Genomic DNA, 7,429 nt, shown 5'->3' on the forward strand with positions numbered 1-7,429 from the left:
TTAATTAATAATTTATATGTATTGAGAGCTATATGCTAAAGTGATTTACATAATTACTACATTTACTCCTCATAGCAACCCAGTGAGGTAGGTGCTACTGGGGCTCAGAGCACAATATCCCACAATGAAGGCCTCAGAAGCAGCATTACAAGTAAAAGTTTTTCTCTGATCTTCTGCTACCTTTCTGTCTCTCAGCACCTTTCTCCCTTGAAGCTAGTCATAGAAACTAGAATCCCTCTTCTCTATGGTGGGCCATAAAAACCAGAGCCCCCTTTCCCCAAAGACGTCCTGCCCCACACCCAGAGGAAGGAATGCATGCTCAGAGAAGCCAAGAAAAAGTCCAACAGGCAGATCTTGCTTGGTTTCCCTACTCAGTCTACTAGCATTTGATCACAACTTTTTTGTCCAGTCATATTTCTACACAACTGTCCATACATTTTTGAATCTAAGCATCAATATGGATAATTTCTCCCATATCTTTGGGTTCTCATTCCAAAGACTCCTGTGTGTGCATTTAAAATAAATGCATATGTCTTTTCTCCAATTAATCTGCTGTTTATGAGCTTATTTGTCAGTGAACCTTCATAGGGCCAGGAGGTTGGCCCCTGCAATACTATCTTACCATCTTGATGTTAATAGAGGAAGAAACCGAGGTCTAGAGAGACAAGTTGCTTGCCCAAGGTTGTCCCATCTGTACTGGAACTCAGCCAGCATAGTACAGAGTCCAAACTTGCCATCATTGTGGTTCATGACTCTGCTTCAGAGACTGCCTCTTTGCACTAGATCCAGTGCCAAGTGCTCTTTAAAACTGATTTATGGTCTAAGAAATTCTTTCTGTTCCTCCCCACCTTGAACTTGGGCCAGAGACCCCTCCTAGTGCCTTGTGTATACTTCTATCATAGCACCTCTAAGATTTTGTTGTTGTTATCTGTTAACCTGCCTCTACTGCATAATTAGATTACAAACTTCTAAAGGGCAGAAAATGGTCACATTCACTGTTGTATTTACAGCACCCAACACAATGCCTGTTGCTTAGTGGGTTTTCACAATGCCTGGTGTTTAGTAGGTTTTTCAGAGAATGTTTATTGAAATAAATAAACCAAATAGAGAGATAAGCCCTAGGCTAACTTATTGCTCTTCCAGCGCCAAATCTGCTCCCAGAATTTTTCATTTCCCCTCTGTTCTCCAAGGATTTCTCAATATTGAAACTAACATCCTCTTTTGTTTAACATAGAAATTTCACAACTCCCTTGAAAAGTCACTATGCAAAAGGTAACAGTTTTTACCTAGAGTTCATCTGCACATCCTCCTGGCTAAGAAGATTTTATTCCAATTTGCTTTCATCATTTTGTATTATAAACACAAATATATTTTTAACATACATGAATGTAAAATATTTTAATATTGAATGCAATCTCTAAGTGCATCTTTCTTCCCCATAAATCATGATATGGCCCCACTGAAAATCCCTGGACTTCCCAATTTTGCCCTAGGCAATCTCCCTTCTCTAAGCAGAATCTAGCCCGTTGAGCTTTGTCCAGTGGCTGGGCTTTACCACAGGTAAGAAGTGCCTTTGACACTTCCAAGTACACACACACACACACACCCTCTATTTGGGCTCCAATTGCTGACAAAAAAACCCAGGACTGACTGGTGCAAAACGTGTTCACTGACTTTCACATGCTCTTGGGCTTAGTCTGCCTTCCTACCTGCCACCTCCCACCTCCCAAGCCTTGTATATCCTTGTGGGCAAGTATCATGCCAGTACCTGGCTCTGTCTGGCTCCTCCCTGCCTTCCATTCCAAAGACATGACACATTTCCAGTAAACCTGAATGTCTAACAGGTTGAGAGGAGAGAGGCCTCTGCCTGCAGCAAGTGTGTGGCATTTCCCGCTGTGGGGAAACCCCCGAAGATAAGGCTTGGCTTTGTGTGGTTTGTAACCAGATGTATCCCTCACAAGGTAGAAGATTTCAGTGAGGGAATTGCTACTTCTAATTTAAATCTAATAAGGTTGTAGTGATTGGTAGATATAATATCTTAGATATTGTATTGTCCAAGGAGTGGATATTATTAAATCAGAGGGGCAGAGTAGGGAAGTGGGAGGTGCTCCAGGTATGCATTCAAAAACACCTAAGTTCAATTCCCAACTGGGTGTGTCATTTAAACTTTGTGAGATCCAGTTTCCTCGGCCATATTATAGGGATAATGATACCTATCTCATAGGGTTATTGTGAGAATGAAATGTGATCTCTCTAACAATGTTGAACATGTAGTGGGGAATCAATTGTGCTCATCTAACTATCCTCTTTACCAACACACAATGTGCATTGGATAAATATTTGTTTTAGTCAGCTTTCCATATATTAAATGAAAACATGTGTTTGCTTCTATGATCAGAGTTTCTAAATGGAAACTTTGCATGCTTATTGTATCAATCCTTATAAGAACCATATTACTGAGATAGATTCATTATTGAACACAGGAAAGACCCATAGATGCTAAGTAACTTGATCAATGTTATACCATTATAAAGTATCAATTCTGAGTTTATCCTTGTGATCATGTCAACCCGAAAATGATGAGTGCTATTTCGTGTTTACCAGGATCTCTAATTGGTAGTTACATATAAATTTGTAATTAAAAAGGAAAATTAACAGTTATTTAATAAATGACCTTTACTTGATAGCAGCATTTATAATGAACAGCATGAAGAGGCGTATTATTTAAAGAGGTCTTTGGCATTCTACAAAACAATTATCTTTGTTTCTTCAAGAGATTAATGTAATGAAAAAGGAAGTTGAGGTACAGTTCTAGATGAAAGGAGGAGAAATGCAGTATGTCACCCTTGCTATGACTTGGCTTTGAACAAACTGCCATAATTGTCACGTTCAGGACAAATGGGAAATTTGAATGTAGACTAAGTGAATATAACAATAAGGAATTATTCATATTTTGTTAGGGTATATAATGGTGTTATGTGTTGAAGGACTGCAAATTGAACTATATAGCGGTACAATGTCATGCTGTCTATTTTTAAATGGTTTGGCAAAACAATATACTGTATAGGTGAAAGAAAAGTGGCAAAAAAATATTGATAGTTGTGGATTCCAGTGGGAAGAGATATAGGTGTTTTTGTGCTGTTATTTCTACTTCTGTGCATATTTGAATGCTTTCACAATAAAATATAAAGAAGAACACCCTGAGAATCCCTGATCTAAAGAGAGGATTGTGAATTTATTCTATGGGATCTGGTTCCTGACTCTTCAACAGGAACCAGATACCACAGAATAAATTCAGAAAAAGAAGACCAGATTGTCAAATTTTGGAGGACTAGTCAATGACGGAATCTAGATTCAGAAAGATGGCAACTGGCTGGAATCTAACTAGAATAAACCCTAATAAGAAATAATACAGGGACATGCATGTAAGTATTTTAAAAAAATTAGCAGCCTGAGGAAAGCTGTCAGAACAGTAATTCTCAACAGAAGAACAAAAAGTCTTTAGCTGGTAGCAAGTCAATGTGAAAGAATGAATGTGACTTAGCTGTTAGGAAAACTAAGGCCATAATAGTCTGTTTTCAGGCAGTAGGAAATCCAGAACAAAGGAAGGTATAATTCTCATAGCCACATTTGGCCAGGGCATTAGTGGAGTTTTAGATTCTATTCTCTAGGTGCTGTAATTTGAGTGGCACTGGGGTGGATCCAGAAAGAATGACTGGGTCCATGTCATACTGCTCAAAGAAGAAAAAAAAAAAAAAAAAAGGCCGAATGCGGTGGCTCATGCCTGTAATCCCAACACTTTGGGAGGCTGAGGCAGGCAAATCACCTGAGGCCAGAAGTTCAAGACGAGCCTGACCAACATGGAGCAACCCTGTCTCTACTAAAAATACAAAATTAGCTGGGCGTGGTGGCATATGCCTGTAATCCCAGCTACTTGGGAGGCTGAGGTAGGAGAATCACTTGAATCTTGGAGGTGGAGGTTACAGTGAGCTGAGATCATGCCATTGCACTCCAGCCTGGTCAACATGAGCAAAATTCTGTCTAAAAAATAAAAAAAAAAAAATGGTAATATGGGCCGCACCATCAAATACATTAAGGATTTTTTTTTTTTTCAAAAAGGAGCTAGGCCCATGCAGGCAGCTTCCTAAAAAAAGAATCAGGTATATTTGTTTCAATAAAATAAAGGTTTTTTGTGTTTTGTGTTTTTTTTTGTCATTTGTTTTGTGCCCCAGGGAATAATTGCATTTGCTAAATAGATACCATTATATGAAACATTGTTGCTTTTTTTAAATTGGGAGAACAAAGGTTAATTTAATGCAAACATGTAGGAAAAACAAGTGAAAGTGCTTTGAAAAGGTTAAAATGCTACATTAATGTTACTATTTGCCAGTAGGAGCCTCTCAGTGGCAAAACTTCCAAGGGCCAGAGATAAAGTTTATTCTTTGAATTGGAAACTTGTCCAAACCTTGTAAGTATTCAAGGACTATGTTGTTTGAGTGCCAGGAAGACAAACAGTATGTTATTAGTTTATAGCCAGATTCACCCGGTGGCAATTTTTAAAAGATTTTGTTTGGTTCATTTTGTTCTGTTTTTGAGTTATTGAAACATTCACATGATTCAAAATTAAAAGAGCAAATACAGGTATACTCTGAAAAATCCTCTTTCTTGGCCAATTTCTGTCCTCCAGCCACTTAGTTCTATGCCTTGGAGCTAATTAATGTTACCAAATATCTTTCTGGTTGTTTTTTATGCACATCTGACTCTTCATGCATTTTTCTCCACGTGACAATCTAGGAAGAACAAAAATCTACCCAAGATTATCCGTTTTGCAAAATTAATCTGAAATGTGTATTACTTTAAACCCAGAGTAACATTATCAGTAGATTTTCATAGTGAAGAAATTACCATGGCCCATTTATGAGAGATCTTTTAGATGATGTTTAAAAACATGCAGCCGGTAAAATATTTGACAAGCCCAGGTTATCACCTCCAAGGATCCAACTCAGTGCAGGAAAGGTTGGGCTAAGAGGGATGCCAGAGTCAAAACTTTGACTCCCACAGGAAAAATAGAAGCAAAGATTGGTGTGAGTAAGATTTATTTTAAATACTACTACTGGTAGAGAAAAATCACACACCATATATGCAAATCTCTTTGCAAATTTAAATTGAAATGAGAGCATTGGGTTAGTCCTGCAGAGAGGTATGTCAGAGTTGGACTTCCCAATTTAGGAAGTTCTTCCGTCCGTGACATTACTCTCAGGTTTTTGTTGTAGGCATAAACTGAAAAGGAAATTCACCAGCTGGATAACTATTCAACAAGGCTGCAAATGGAGTATTACTAGTGTGCTAAAGCCACACTAGGTCCAGGTTTAGACCTCAGATTCTGAGAAATGAGTTCACACTAGCCCAAGAAAATTAATAATCATTCATATAGGGAAATCAGATTTCAAAGGACTAGACTTTTTGTGCTAACTGGTCAACTCACTCTATCTGAGAAACCAAACAAAGTGTATAAAGTTTTTAAGTAGACAATCTGAGCAAAGGGAGGTAAATGATGATAAAATGTATCATCAGACTTTGAAACCCTGCTGTTAACTTTTCTCTAATACCTCTATCAAGTGACTAGATTAATCAGATAAGTGAGTAATAACATCCTGGCATCCCTTTCCCTAGAGGGGAGGAGACACAAGGATACATCATGTAGACTGGAAATTCACATAGTCTGAGGATGCCTGGGAGTCTCTGCAGCTCTTCCCTAGTGTCTGTGAGTTACAATTGTTTGCACAATAATACTAAGGTGTTATTTCCTTTCTCATTCTTCTCAAGTAGCCTCTGGAAAACTTCCCAAGTACAGTGGAGTTTTCCAGAGGCCACATGACATGTGATAATGTCATCACTCTGACAGCTGATTGGAAGTATTTAAAAAGTTTCTCCATTTTAATTTCTAATATAATAAATAGTTATTTAGCATTTTCAGTATTCCAGAGTGTAAAATTTCCTAAGACCAAAAGTTTGAGAACCATTCATACAGATCATCCTTTTTTGTCATCATACTACCAAATAACTCGATGGTTTTTTTTCTTTAAAAAATTTTAGAAATGTCCTAGTACTATGGATGAAGCCATCTTGATGATATTTAGGAAGCATTCTACCTTGCTAGCCACATAATATTCAGATAACCTCAAAAGCTCCAAGTAATTGTGAATGGGGCATATATCCTCCATAATGCATGGGTACAGTTACATCCAATCTTTTCACTGGATATGTTAATCTGCAGCAACAACAAAAGAAGGAAACACTGTTACCTGTGATATGTCTTTCCTTTGACAATATCTGAAACGGGATCAAAATTCAAGGGCACTGTTTTTGGAGTTCTTAAACTCCAACTGAACTGAAACCAAGAATCATAGCTTACCAGTAATTCAGGACAATCAAGCAAGTTTTTCTGTTTTTGTTTGTCTATTTGTGTGTGTGTGTGTGTGTGTGTGTGTGTGTGTGTGTGTGTGTGTATGCAAGAAGTGAGGCCAACCTAGGGATAAGGCCATTTGTTTGAGATTTTTGAAGTCCACTCTTCAAATAAAGTCACAGACACTCTGAAAGGGCTTCAGAGACTCCCAGGGGTCTCCAGTCCACAGGATGTACCTTTGTGTCTCCAACTCTCTAGGGAAAGAGATGTTAGGATGTTTTTACTCACTTATCTGGTTAATATAGTCACTTGAGAGAGGTATTAGAAAAAAGTCAACAGCAGGTTTTCAAAGTCTGTTGATGCTAATTCTTCAAATACAGTCAGGGACAGATTGGTTCGCACATGTTGACCCAGTTTCAATTTAGTCAAGATTTTGAGATATGACAAGACCATTGCTTCCTAAAGAACAGAGATGTTCTTTTTATATATAACCACCCCCCAGAAGCTGGACATGAAACATATGTGCCCATAAATATAATATTTGCCAGCCTAGAGTTTTCTTTTGTCTCCCTTACATTGCAGATGGACACATAGACTGGGACAAATCTAGAGCCATACGTCTTCCAACCAAAGTAACCAAGCTACATAATACATGCCCTTGTATGGTTTTCACTGAGCAAAGATTAGGTGAACTTTTACTGTCACTAAAGGAGGTGACGTGAGGAGGGCAAGGCAAGGCAAAGCTCCTGTGCTTCAGGGTTGCAACAACAAATGCCTTGCCATTTTCCAGTCATTGCATCACAGTATCCTCTGTCATCTACCAGAGTTACCAAGAGATAAGGCCAGGGGATGACTTCTCTTTTTCTCATTTATACTTTTTATTTTTTACTATTTATTTTTGTAGGCATGAGGGTCTCCCTTTGCTGCTCAGGCTGGTTTTGAACTCTTGGCCTCAAGTGATCCTCCTGCCTCAGCCTCCCAAGCACTGTGACTACTGGGTTGAGCCACTGTGCCCAGCCCCAC

Source organism: Cebus imitator, unplaced genomic scaffold (assembly GCF_001604975.1).
Source record: "Cebus imitator isolate Cc_AM_T3 unplaced genomic scaffold, Cebus_imitator-1.0 Scaffold62, whole genome shotgun sequence".
Lineage (NCBI taxonomy): Eukaryota > Metazoa > Chordata > Mammalia > Primates > Cebidae > Cebus > Cebus imitator.